Genomic DNA, 14,880 nt, shown 5'->3' with positions numbered 1-14,880 from the left:
AGGAGGAGGAGATCGAGGAGGAGGAGGAGGAGATGGAAGAGGAGGAGATGGATGAACAGATGGTGGAGGAGATGGAGGAGGAGATGGAGGAGGTGATGGAGGAGGGGGAGATGGAGGAGGAGGAGATGGAGGAGGAGATGGAAGAGGAGATGGAGGAGGAGGAGTTGGAGGAGGAGGTGGTGGAGGGAGAGAATCATTTAGTACTGAAGGCTTTCAACAAATGTAAAATGAGAAATAAAGGAGAATACTTTCGTGACATGGCTTTTCAGCAGAATGGGAAACTTTCTCCCCCTGACCACAGGTGACAGTCTTTCTTCATGCCGTGTACAAAGCACACGGTCTTCTATTTACAAAGCTTCAATGTCATGATCTTTCAACTTTGTCATAAGTGCAAAAATGTAACCATGCGCTATTCCATTCCTCGATGTCAGTAGAGTCTTCTGTAAATAGCATGAGGTATTTTGCACTTTTTTATAAAGCAGGCCTCATCTTGGGTGGCTTGGGCAACTGTAAAGTCGCACAGGTGTACACAGCCCGCTGCCAGGAAGTTAGGCCCAGCTATGCCTTCCCAGAGGTCAAGTCTGTGAAATGCATCTATAAGTAATGGTATTTTCTTCTCATGGTTACTGAGCTATATACCATCGTTTTCTGTCTCTGAGAATCAAGCTAAGGCGTGAATCCTTTTCTCAGATTTAAAAGACATTGTGACTCTATTTGTCAAATAGAGAATTGTCTTAAGAAATTATACAATAACAAGCTAAGTATTACATGTTGGAACACATAAAATAAGCATTACTGTACACAAAAGTGCATGGCCCATTTAGCTATAAGTGTGTCTAGTTTCTCAATCTCCATTTTACAGAAAAACCACATCTTCTTTATCCAGTCTCCAGTTGATGGGCAATTGGGCTGTTTCCCAGTTTTAGCTGTTATAATAGTCTCAGCTGTCTGTTTGTTTCTTTTTTTAAGATAGAGGACACTTCTTGGACACAAATCTATATCCTAAAGCCATAGCAATATAGTGGACCCTCGAGTTATAACTGGCCTGTTATACGCACAACTTGGATTATGACCAGAATTTTAGATTTAACTTAGGACCAGGATGATCCTCCAGTACACCCGCTCTGCCTCTCTTGACAGCTATAATCCCTGGGTTGACAGTTTGGGGCAGAGATAAAGGTTTCCTTCATCTACTCAGGCAGATGTGCCAAGTCGCAAATCCACCTTTCTGAGGCCAGGGTTTAGGGTGGCTCATGGGATACAGAGGCAGGAAGGTCTTCTAAAGCATAGTAAGGTTGATCGGAGGTAGAGAACAGGAAAGTCCTTGTTCTGTCCTAATCTGACTCACTGGCTTGCTGTAGGGCACCTCTCCAGAATCTAGGGTGAGCCTCCAATTAAAAAGTCATAATTTTCCTTTATCTTGACTAGAGTAGACATCAATGCAAGGATGCCGTGAAAATGATCAGGTCAAAATTATTCTTAAACTTCTTTGCATGGCAAAGATATGGTTTCGATGAATCGTGGTTACACATGTTACAGATGTAACTGTGGTTCCCTCCCACAGCACAACCAGGAATTGGGTTGCATACAGGCCCTTTTTCAGACTTTTCTATTTGCTCCCTGTATGATCCATGTTTAAAACTGTTTTTTCCTTCCTCCCTTGCAGGCCTTGATTTTTACACCAAGACACCCAAGCCACCCGTAGGAAAATTTACATAAATACTGAAGCGAGCATTGCACAGGATGAAATCTTAATTAGTGTGAGGTAACTCAGCTGAACTTGCTTATTTGGAGAGCATAAATAAATGCTTACTAAACCTCAAATTCGTTTTTGCATTTTCTTGCATGCTGTGCCATGTATGTCCTTGCCGGTATGTGTTTGTGATTGGTGACCTTTACATTCCTTCTGGGGCACTGTTCTTGTTTTTTTTTTTTTAAGTTTTCCTCCCATCTCTTCAAATACTTGGAGCTTGGATAAATGAAAGTGAAAGACACCCCAGCCCACGTCCTGACATTCTGCTCTGTTTTGTTTTGTTTTTTTTATGAGCAGTGTGTAGCAACCCAAACTATGGGTCTTTATGCAAATGTTTGCATTCACAAAAGGACGCCTCTGTGCATGACTGAAAGAATTCTTTGTGCTGAGCTCTTAATTATGTTTTTCCACATCTGTACACATGTGAGCTCCCTTCTTTCTTTTCAATCTTTTTTTATCTTTATTGAGTTTATTGGTAAGCCGGGCATGGTGGCGCACTCCTATAATCCCTGCACTTGAGAGGGTGAGGCAGGAGGATCGCTGTGAGTTCGAGACCAGCCTGAGCTACATAGTGAGTTCCAGGTCAGTCTCAACTACATAGTGAGACCCTGTCTCAAAAAACTAAAAAAAAAACAAAATTATTGGTACATTTTACGTATACAACACACTTACATTCATCCTGGGCATCTTGTACCTTTACACGACATATCTTGGTTCTTATTTTTCCCCATTCCCCTGCCCTCCCTTCACCCCCTCCTCCTTTCCCTATTTACAAGACTTTGTTTTCATTTTTCCTTTTCTCGTTTTTTCTTTTCCCTTTTTTACCTTTGCCCTACACCTCCCACTTCCACTACACCTTTAGACCTTTTCTTCCTATTTTACAATATCAATTATACATTTCAATCCTTATTTACACTTATAGTTCTTCACATGAGAGAAACTATTCAGCATTTACATGTGTATCCTATTTAGTTCACTTAGGAGTATATCCTCAATATGTATCCATTTTCCTATGAATGAATCTAATTTCTCATTCTTTATGGCTGAATAGTATTCCATTTTATAGAAAAACCACATCTTCTTTACCCAGTTTCCAACTGATGGGCAAATGGGCTGTTTCCAAGTTTTAGCTACTACAAATTGTGCCGCTATAAACATGGGCGCACATATATCACTGTGGTATGATTATTTTAATTCATCTGGAAAGATACCCAGCAGAGGGATGGCTGGGTCAAATGAAACTTCCAGTCCCAGCTCTCTGAGGCATCTCCATGTTGATTTCCACAGTGGTCGCACCAGTCTGCACTCCCACCAACAATGGAGAAGGGTTCCTTTCTCCCCACAACCCCGCCGGCATTTGTTATTGGTTGATTTCTTGATAGCAGCCACTCTCACTGGGGTGAGGTGGGATTTGACTGTTGCTTTTCATGCGCATCTCTCAAATGACCAGGGATGCTGACCATTTTTTTTCATGTTCATTTGCTGCTTTTACTTCTTTGTCTGAGAAACGTCTTCCTCTTCAATCCGACACCCCCGAGGACGCGGTGTGAGGAACCCTCTTCAGTCCCTCAGAAACCAAGCACCGCCACCAGGAGAAGGTGCAGACCCAGCTGGCCATCTGACACAGTTCTGTCTTCTGAAAACAAGTCCTTTTCCACTCTTTGAGCTTTAAACCGAGGCAAAAGGAGCAGGCATCGATCAGAAACAGTTGCCGCTCAACAGGAGGCAAGGAGACACCAGCCTCCCGAGGCGAGAATTGAAAAGTCAAAGAAGGGGTCGATGGCTGTGTCGATTTCCACACTCTGACCCCTCCAACACTTAATAATCTGAATGGACAGCTTCCTCTGCTTAGACCTTCATGGAAATAAGATCCCCATCAGCCCTTGTTCTGTTACTAACCCCTGCAAGTTAAGGTGCAGAGGTTTACTTAGCTCATTGTTCGTAGGGCTCAGTCCATGGCGGACTGCTCCAAGCAAAAACAACATGGCAGAAGGGAACGGTAGGGAAAACTACTCAGACCAAGAGCCAGGAAGCAGAGACAGAAGGACGTACTTTTCTACACGTGGCCTCTAGTGCCTGCCTGAAAACCCAGATCCCTCCTTATAGTAATCTCACCATGAACTCATCAGTGGGTGAACCCAGCAATCAGTTTTGAAATCCCACAAACCAAGCAGCACCCAGAAGCCTCGTGACTCAACACACAAACCCTTCCCCACCCCGAGTGTGGACGTTGACCGGATCGTGCGGAGCTGCATGCTTCCTTCAGCAGATTCGTCCGTGGACGGCTGCACGGCCACTTCTGTCTTGGATCCAGCCCACCACGGGCTGCACCCCTCAAACACGGTTAACCTGTCCTCCTGTAAATTCTACCCGTCCCGTATTTTGTTCCTGCGAGAAGCCTGTGTAACGGACAGGGACAGCTGAGAGGAAAGTAAACAGAAGCTCTAGCTTCTGCTGCAAGACAGCAACTTTGCTTTAAAGGAAACAAGAAAATAGCTTCTTCTCAGCCAAACATGGGCGGGTAGGTCGCGGAGACAGAGATGCAAAAGTTACTCTAAGGGGCTTGTTATCCCCACACGAGGACTTGAGCTTTTACAGCCAAACAGCAAAGAAAGTCAGCCATCACTCAGCGTTATCTGGGACATTGCTAGGGGCACTGGTGCTTTCAGCAAAAGCGGGGAAATCTTTTCCAGAGTGATCTTCTAGCATTCTTAGCTTTACGGTGGGTGGAGGGCAGAAGTCCGTGAAACAGCAATGCATCCCCAGTTATTCACCTAAGGACCCCCAGGAGGTCGGGGCAGATGCAACGGTTAAACCTAAAAGTCCTAAGGGAGACCGGACCGCGTCACAGGGGAGCCGGGGGCTGGACCGGATGTGTTGATAACCCTTGCCCAAGTCTGAGCCCAGAGCCAGGCTCTCTTCAACGAGCCAAGGAGGACTCCGGGAGAAAGCTTGCTCAGGAAGGAAAGCAGCCAGTGCGACACCGGAGGATGTGGAGGGAAACCCGTGCTCGGGGCAGGGACACCCTCAGCCAGGAGCTCCTCCTGCACCTGGAGGACCCGGGCACACAGACCATCCCCTGCCGTTCCTCCTACCCTGGGCCCGAGCCCAAATCAGAACGGGGAACCTCACAGGGGAGAAGAAGCTGGCCCTGAGGCTGCATCTGGGGGACCCAGCCTTTGGAGCTCAGAGCACGGTACTCCGGCTTTGACACCCCACCCACCTGCCCACGAAGGGCCTCAGCTGGAAGGGCCCCTGCCCGGGCGGCGATGGCCGGCCCCACGAAGAGCAAAGGCTTCCCTCAGCAGTGCCCTGCTCAGCGCAGCGCGGGCTCCCAGGGGAAAGGAGATCCGGTTCCGACCCTGCCCTGAAACAGCACGTTTCTTTTTTGAGACGCATTTCCAGCAACGCGTGTGTGTGCAGGGCTGGAGGACTGGATGCATGGTGGGGCATGGACAGCTGCGCATAACACAGCTCGATTCTCTTATCTTCCCTTTCCACCTCTTCCTCCATCTCTTCATGCCCTTGCCATCTGGAAAGGATTTGTCTAAGTATTTCCTGTGACCTGTCTTTTATTTTTACCCTTTCACTTGTGCTTTGGATCTACAGACACATCCTATTACCGAGGTCCACGCCCACTCGTGGTTATAGCAACCGAGCTCATAATCACCACACCTTGGTCGGTGGGCTGTATGCCCATCAACAGACAGATGGCTCGCACCGTGGAGTACTACTCTGCCATGAACAAGGATAACCGTGAATCATTTGTAGGAAAATGGGGGCACCTTGTGACCGTAATGTCAAGGGAGATAAATTAGACACACTGCTTAACTATCACACGGTTTCTCTTATGTGAGAGACCCAAAGGATAAATAAACGACAAAAGAAAATTTAGATGATACAAAGTAGGGAGACAGTTCTTTCAAAAGGGAACAGGATCATGAAATGGAGGCAGAGGGAGAGGAGGGAAAATGGATGAGAAAAAGGCATTAAGGTGGCTTAAATACAAAACGACATGACGCGCAGGCACCTGCTCTGAAGAAAGCAATGAGGAGAATTCAAAAAACCTTCTTGGCTAAAATATCTTAGACCATTCACTGCACATCTGCCTAGCAATGGCCTCCCCACACAATTAAGGGTACCTCCCCACGTGACTGGGGGTGCCCTACCCCCACACACACAATTGAGCCCATACCCTTACCTGGAGATGGTGACACCCAACTGTAATCCCAGCGCTCAAGAGGCTGAGGCAGGAGGATCGCTGATGTTAAAAGGCAGCCTGGGCAACACAGAGAGTTCAAGGCCGCCCTGGAATACACAGAGGACACATCTCAAAAAATAAATAAATGAAAGAAAGAAAGAAGGAAAGAAAGAAAGAACGCAAAATCTATGCTCCTTTATTCTGATGTTTCTCCTTTAACAAACCCCGAGTCGACCACACTTCCCAGCTCCCCAGTGAAGCCAGAAGTTCAATCAAAGCAGAGGACAATTCCCCCTGGGGCTCAAAGTGCCCAAACACCATCTTCTTTTTCCCCGGGTGAGAAAGCCCAGGACTGCAGAATAAATTCACGGGGCACACAACTTCGCTGCACCCCGCGGGCTGAGATTCTCCGGGCAACTTCCCTTCCCCTCCTGCACAGCCGGCCCTGGAGGTCTCCCAACATTTGGCCCAAGCCCGCGTTAATCAGCAAGGCGGCTCTGACCCAGGTAAGAACAACAGCCTTCTGCACGCAGAGTTTCTTCTGTCTCCAGGGGAAGGCACCGCTCTGCTCACCACACACACTGGCGAGGTCTGCTGTCCACCCCTAGGAAGAAAAGAAAGGACCCCAAGATGCAGTGAGGCCGGGGGCTTCTTCTCCTTTGCTGTGAATGCAAGAGGGAGCCAAGAGGGGCTGACATTGTCACGTCTGCTCAGACTGATGTGAGCTCATTACCATTTGTGTTTAAAGAACCCCAGTCCTTTTATTAGGGACTAAGTCGGACGGAAACATTCTGGGACTCCCACGCCCAGGGAGTGTGGGCTGAAGAGGGAAACACACCACAGCTGTGGCTGGCGACCTCAAGATAAAGAGGGAATGGCCAAGCCAGGTGTGCTGGCGTGCGCCTGTCATCCCAGCACTCGGGAGGCTGAGGCAGGAGGGTCGCTGTGAGTTCGAGACCAGCCTGGGCCACATAGTGAGTTCCAGGTCAGTCTCAACGACATAGTGAGACCCTGTCTCAAAAAAAATAAAATAAAATAAAAAAGGCAGAATGGCCAAGCCTAGGTGTCTCCCTGAGACGTAAGCAGTAAATTAAAGACAGATGTCACCTGCTCTAATGAAGACCTGCGATGCATCACCCCTCCCTAAAGCTGTCCCTGTTCTGTCCACGTGCGTTGCTCAGTGACCGCCTTCCCCATCGGACCCATAACACCTGAGCACCTCTGCCTGAGGTCTTATTGGTTGACCGTAATTTCGGCCCACATCCTACCCACCTCCGGATTTTGCTCTACATTGGTGATAGGGAAGATGTGAATCTTTGATAGGATGGAGTACTACTCGGCCGTAAAGACAGAGCAGCGAGAGACGTTTACAGCTCAGTGGATGCAGGTCGAGGCCGTACTCTGAAGAGAAATAAATAGGATGCAAGTACTGAATACTTTCTCTGGTGTGAAAAGAGAAGCATGTCAATTAGGGTCACCATGTATATCAGTGGGAAATAGAAAGAAAAGATCCAAACAGGAAGGGGAAATGGGAGGGGAAAGGAAAGGCGGAAAAGGAAAAACTATGAGAAAAAGGCGGAAACCAAGTCCTTATAGATAGGGAGGGAGAAGAGGCTCAGGAGGGCAGGGGATGGGGAAAAATAAGGACTAAGTTACATCGTGCGAAGGTGCAGGATCTCCGTGATGAGTCTCACGGTGCTGAGCACCTAAAAAGTGCCAGGAAACTCCACAAATAAATACTGCATTTGAAAAAGGTTCCTTCTCAGTTCCTTAATAACAAATGCCTCAAAGGGTCAAAATAAAACTTTCTCTGAAAAGTGGAGTTGCTGGCAATCCCGTTTCGGGGAAAATCAGCCCTTCAGCAGGTTGAGAGCTACATTCATTTCCCCTTGTTTCCACTTCAGAGCAACCGACAAACCATTTACAAACCCAGGCCGCCACCCTCCCGAAGGCCGGGCAATGGCGAACCAGGTTGCCGAGTGGAGGGGACCCACACAGCACAGGAAGGGGTCTCGATAGCCCCGGAAATGCTCAAAGCCCCGCGCCCCCAGAGCCGGGACACGCTCCTGAGAAACTCAGTCCCTGCTGAGGCGGAGACCACCCCTGACTGAAGCCAAGGCGGTAGGAGGATTTTCAGGAGAGTGTGCTGGCTCTCTCTCCAGACGTTCGCTTGGCAGTGATGCCTTTCTACTCTTCACTCCAGAGAAGAAAACGTCCCCTTCTCCCTACAAGTTGGATGAATAGCGAGGTGCAAGAAAAGCGGGAACAAGTCGAAGACGAGCCACCCGCTGAGACAGCACACATTCTGCCGTTTCGGGGGTGATTATTGTACTTTTCACCTGCCGGCGTCGAGCAGCGTTTGTTTCTGTGTTCTCCTTTGATCATGGCTCCGTGAATTGGTCAGAATTTAATTCTAACGGACCCTGGCAGAAATGAAAAGTTACTTAGGAACTCAGTTCGGCGTTTCAGCGAGCAGCTTGACTCCTTAACGAACTTGTCATCGCTTACCCCGGAAGTTCGATGCAGCCCTGACGACGTTTTATAAAATATACCGGAGTTGTTGTTACCGGTTTTCAAGGATAGGGAGAGAAGGGAATGGATTTGCAGGTTGGCGGGGAAAAGCAATCACAGCGCAACAAGAAACTGTGAGAAAAACAATACCAAGTGCAAGAGGTAAAAAAGAAACTTTCATGTCATCCGCGCATGCATCATGAAAAGCAGGCGAAGAAAAGATAGTTTGGCAAATAAAAATAGGTGAAATGATCCATCATAGAAAAATAAATCTTATTTTGGGCGAGAAAATCGCCCTCTTGGTCAGGCTTGCTGGTGCACAGGTATAATCCCAGCACTCTGGGAGGCTGAGGCAGGCGGATCCCGAGTCAGAGCAATACCTCACCCAACACAGGGAGATATTCTCTTTCCTTCCCGTTTAGCTCTGCCCTGCTGCTTCCTTTGGAGCCAGCCAGCCATGAACAGAAGGGGGGACCCCCCAAAAAAACACTCCTCCTTTCCCGTGGGCACGCGGTATCTTCTTCCAAAGATAGACAAAGTGAGCAGGCCCATGAGAACCCTATGTCGCCTCCCACAGGTCAGAAGTGAGCAGAGTGCTTGGGGCCACAGGAAAGGACCTGGCAAGATCTCAGCGGCAGGGGAGAGAAGGGAGGAGGGAGGTCAGAGAACAGACAGCGCGACTCAGAGAGGTGGAAGGAATCACATCCGCTGCTGTGCACACTGCTGCCTCAGCACAGTTCACAAAAGCCTCGTGCACGTGGTGAAGATCTGGAAAAACGGGGTCCAGAGGCCCCCAGATGTGAAAGAAACAGCTGGGAGGAGGAAACACCAGCCTCGCTGATTTGATCAGGGCGTGCCTTGCACATGTGCTGAAATGTCCTCCACACCCGTTAATATGCATGCATGCAAGAGATTCATAGCCAACAAAAACAAGGGGATTACAAGGGTTATTCATAAAGCCGGATTCGCCTACAAATTCCAGCGACGTACCGGGTTGGGTTTGTATCTTGGAATCGCAGGAACTCCTCCCCCACTACCACCAAGTCCCAGAGGGACGCCGTGCTTGGGTGTCAAGGCAGATGGGATGCGTGTTGAAACAGACCTTACCCGTGCTACCTCGATGCGAGCACCTTCAGCTCCCCGCCTTCCAATTTGTCGTAATATCCGTCATGGGGGAGAAATTTAACTTACACCGTGGGTCCTTTCTCCAGGGTGCTGTGCATTCAGAGCCGATGCTCAACAGCAAAAGAGAGGGAGAACGTCTGTCTGTCTTCTCTTAATGCCCACGGCGTGCACTCCAGTCTGCTTTCCAATTCCTGGGGCAAAATATCTGATATCTTCCAATGCTGGATGAATAAAAACCGGGCTTGTGGTTCCAAAGGAAGGAGGGCCACGCCGAGGCGGGAGCATCGTGGGTGAAGGCTGTGGGGGAAGCAAGGCGCTCGCCTCATCGCGGCCAGGAAGTGACACATCCACCTCCGGGTCTCTCTCCCGGCCACGACCCGGCCCTGTGGATTACGCGATCCTCTCTCCAAAGCCACGAAGTTCAATATCGGAGCCGACCCTTCCGATCTCAGCAAATCCTAATTCCTGCCCAAAGACCCTTCCTTCGAGAGCCATCAATCCCCAACTGTGAGGATCGCTTTTCCCACAAGCGAACTTTAGGGATCCCGTTCAGCCCATAAACGTAAGCCAAAGCCTGAAGGAGGTTGCAGAAGGAAGGCAGCTGATGGCCCGGACGGGATTCGCTCCGACTTCCGCTCGAAACTCCAGGTTTTTCCTTGCTGCTCGGGTTTACCTCTTGGAGCCGGGGAAAGCACAAGCGCGTCACCCTCTGTCCACGGCTGCTACACTGGGGAGATTACACCGGATCCCCGCTCTGGACTCACCCTCAAATGCAGCAAACGCCACCCCGTGAGATGTGCGAATGTTCCCACAGAAAACATCCCTGCATGCCAAGCACGAGTTGCTCAGCCCCACAGCCAGAAACCTTTCCCAGCACTGTGTCCGACGTCCACACTTCCTAAGGGAATATCTCTGTCTGGTTTGACTATTTCCCCTTACGGCCTCTGTGAACTCCTGCGTCCAACTGGGCTACGGCTGTCTGGGGGGGTCCGTTCCTGTTCCGCACCTCTTCACCCAGGAGATCATTGGTCCCACCTGGCTCCAGTCTGTTCTGATGAGCGAAGCCTGCAGCATTTGCTGTGCCTTAAGGAGCGTTTAACTTCTCCCTTACAGAAAGCCTAGCTATGATTTGTCCTGCGCGTGGAGTTTATTGTGTCTTTTCTTCCTCCTGCACCGCACGAGTCTCTTTAAACGCGACCTTCGCATTCTCCCACCTTGAACTTCTCAGCGACTGCTCTGAAATCCTCCTGGGGAGAGTTGTCGGGTTTTCTTACCCCTTCTCTTTCCGTGCTGCACCGAACCTTGGTTCTGTCCACAGATTCCTTTCCTGGTTCTCTTTTTGAGTCAGTCAGACCTGAGACTCTCAACTGAGCAGTTCCCAAACCACCTTCCCCTTACGTGTTATTTCTCACCACCAATACACAACTGTGTCACTCACCTTCATGCAATTCGTAGAAATGATCGTTCACGGGGATTCCCTAATCCCAGCCTGGAGGGGTGTAGCGGGTCACTGGGGGCTGTGCCTTCAGGGATGAAACGTCGTCCGTTTGCCCTCTGTTCTTCCTGGGGCTCTTCACCTTCATGCAATTCGTAGAAATGATCGTTCACGGGGATTCCCTAATCCCAGCCTGGAGGGGTGTAGCGGGTCACTGGGGGCTGTGCCTTCAGGGATGAAACGTCGTCCGTTTGCCCTCTGTTCTTCCTGGGGCTCTGCGTCCTGCCTGCCATAAGGGGAACCGTTTCTCCCCACCCACCCTTCCCTTCCAGCGGAAAGTCCCTGCCTTAGAGCCAGCCGCTCGTGGACTGAACCCGCTGAGACCGAGAGCCAGATGTTTTGTCAAAGTGATAAAAAGGCAAGGAACGTACACGCCGGTAGGTGTCTCGCTGAATGTGTAAGACGACTAAAGAGCCAACAGCAGAGGTCCCTAGATCTGACTGATGTTGTAATGAAAACTTGAGGGCCGGGGATTTAGCTCAGTGGCACCGCTCCTGCCTCTCAAGTGCAAGGTCCCAAGTGCAATCCCTGGTGCAAAATAACAATAATAATAATAATTATTATCATTATTATTATTGATTTAAAAATTAAAAGTTTGTACCCTTTCAAAGCATTTCTGCATCTCCTCCACTTAGAATTCATCTTCACCTATAAACTCAATGAGGAAAAAAAAGAATTAATTTTCACCTATGATCAGTCACTGCACCTTAAATCTGTTTCCAAAGATTGTCAGATTGTGAAATCCTGGAGATAGGACTTTACTCTGTACTCTTTTTAATGTAGGTCACTAATCGGCATCTATCAGGCACAGTAGGAGCCACTCTGCCCAACAGAAGTGACAGCCACACGCCTGTGTGTAGCACTCTGAGAGGCTGAGGCAGGAGGATCGTGAGCTGGAGCCCAGCCGGGGGGGGCACCTTGGTGACTTCGTATGACCCAGTTTTCAGAATAAAAACATACAGAAAGGACTGGGGATGGGGCTCACTGCAAAGGCTCTTACTTCAATCCTCGGCACAGAGGGGGAAAAGAATCCCCCTCTGTGGTTTTTACAGCTCTACCACTGACACTCACGTCTCACATCTTTGGTGGGTGGGATCGCCATTTTGAGAAGACTGGCCATCATATTTAGTGCTTGAAAGTAAGGAGGCCAAACTTGGGATCTCAGCCAGGCTTCTGCGTACACGTTCCACGTTCATGCTCGGAGTAGGGGTAAAAGTAGCAGGATGTCCGTGCAGGTGGTGGCCTGCAGGGGCAGGAGTGCGGCACCATTCCACGTGACTCACTCGCCCAGCCCTGGGGATTCCCGGCTCTCACCCAACTCTGGAAGAATCTGAGTCCCAAAGGCCACTTCCAGCTTCGAGCCCAGGACCCAGAAGTCCTGGAAGAGCTCACCGATTGCCTTCTACCACGGAGCCCTGTGTAAACACCCAGAGAGAGCCTGGGCAGTGCTTTAGAACTCTTCAGAGGTGCTTTCTCCAGGGACGGCGTGCCTGGAAACAACCACAGTTTCTCATACCTGACTCAAGATTCAGTCACAGAAACAATCGAGACCTCCAAAGACTTCCAAGTTGTTTTCGTAGACTCACCCCTGGGAGTCGAATCTGACAAATCCACAGATATCTCCTCTCTTTCTTTACTAACACTTTTCAAATATATTTCTAGGCCTACATATATTCCCCTGGGTCTGCAGAGTATATATTTGCATATATACAGATACCTGGATGTTTGCAAAGAAATGAAATCACACCAAAGAGAAACCTACACAGTTAATGTATTTTGAAGCACTATTCATACTAACTAAGCTATGGTATCAGCTGTAGGACCATATATATAATACAGCAACATGTATATTATATATTATGGAAAACTATATAACATCTATATTATATATAATTTTACATATCATCCATCCACTGATTATATATATATATATATATGTGTGTGTGTGTGTGTGTGTGTGTGTGTGTGTGTGTGTGTATCTGGCAGCTAATAAATACCAATTCAAATATAGAAAAGTGAGCCAGAAAAGTGGTGGCACACTCCTGTAATCCCAGCACTCAGGAGGCTGAGGCAGGAGGATCGCTGTGAGTTCAAGACCAGCCTGAGCTACATAGTGAGTCCCAGGTCAGTCTCAACTACATAGTGAGACCCTGTCTCAAAAAACAAAAACAAAACAAATGTAGAAAGGTGATATACAGGTGGAGAGCGTGTGTATAAGTGGGAAAGTCGGATACAGGGAGGCAGAATTGGCCTAGTGCACGCTGGGTGTGTGTACGGAAATATGCCCTGAATTCTGTCGTTATGATACAGTTGCTGTAGGTTGACGAGACACTGTTCGTTTTGATGTACAGCTAGTGCTCTCAAAATATGTGCAGGTTTAAACTCTAAAAATTGATGATAGCACAAGATGTACTGACGTGACTCCCCTGTCAAAATCCTCCCCCTTGAGTCTGACACATTTATTTTGCCATCCCGGCCGCGTCCCACAGCAGCTCTGAGTCCTCTCTCCCCAGGGTCTTCAGCTGCGCCGTCCCGGCCTCCTCAATGTCCCGAGTGGACCCCAAACGGTGACCTTTCCCGTCCTCCCGACCTCGGGAAGGAGCCGGGAGTCATGCGGTGCCGGACCCGGGGACTCGGGTGGACGAGGACATGGCACCTGTGTCTCGGAGCCGCCTTTCCGCTGGACGGCGCTGGGCAGCAGCCGTTACCATATTTTTGATCACACCTCAGAAAGACTCTCGGGCAAGAGGACTCCAGAGCTGCTGCAGGAAGTTGTAAGAACCATGAAATCCGTGTGTTCAAAACTAGAGTGCAAATTTGTAGGAGGATTCAGGGCCATGGACCATTTTACGCACCTATGTATATTTTTTTCAACTTACACGGTGGCTGTGTTTGGATCACAGGTTGCTCATTTGTCTTGTCAGCGGATTCCTTTATCAGAGCAGACACAGGGCCCGAAGAGATCTGACTAACATTGCGGATGTGAGGACCTCAAGCATTTCAGAGGGCAGAGCCTGCTGAGAAGCGGCCCTGCACGATCTCCGGCCAGGTGCTAACTCAGGTGTGTTTATCTCTGGGGGACCGGAGGCTCCAGGCGCCTGATGGGCCTGAGATGTGTTCTTGTGCCGTCTGCAAGTGAAAAGGCACCTCTCCCGCTGTCTTCACGTTTTACACGTGCACCAGACGCGTTTCACCTCTTCTACTAGAGACTTAGAAAAGCTACAATTCTCCTTCGCTGAAACCACACTACGGAACACTCGGACTCAACCTCAAATCTACCATCCTCCACCCAGAAACTACACCTTCCCTCTCCGAAGCTGAGTGGTAGGAAAATACCTACTTTTCTTTCTATCCCCTGAGCGGGGATAAATAACAATGTTTTGCACAAGGGATAGTGTTTCTTCGAGACTTACAGAATCAGAGCAAGGGAGTATAGCACATCATTCTTATTTTCCTCAAGCTTACTAAAGAAATTTCTTGCGTGTGTATTCGGATCACGCGGCGCTCTCCTCCGTCGCCCAGCAGCGCGTGGTGATTAGTGACTTAAATGATTTCTATCACCACAGCCACATCGGAATGACCACCAAGAAAGTTCGGGATTTCACCTGCACAATATCACAGCAGCTTAGCAGCGGAAAAACTCCTTACTTGGTAGACCAGGGAATATGATCAATCTGTGTAATTACAAAAGATTTTGGAGCTTACATTTTTTTTTTTTTTTTTCTTTTTCTTTTTTTTTTTTTTTTTTTTTTTTTTTTTTTTTTTTTTTTTTTTGGTATATTTCTTTTATATACC

Source organism: Fukomys damarensis, unplaced genomic scaffold, assembly GCF_012274545.1.
Source record: "Fukomys damarensis isolate Sample0158 unplaced genomic scaffold, DMR_v1.0_HiC HiC_scaffold_39, whole genome shotgun sequence".
Taxonomy (NCBI): Eukaryota; Metazoa; Chordata; class Mammalia; order Rodentia; family Bathyergidae; genus Fukomys; species Fukomys damarensis.
This window is presented reverse-complemented; position numbering follows the sequence as displayed.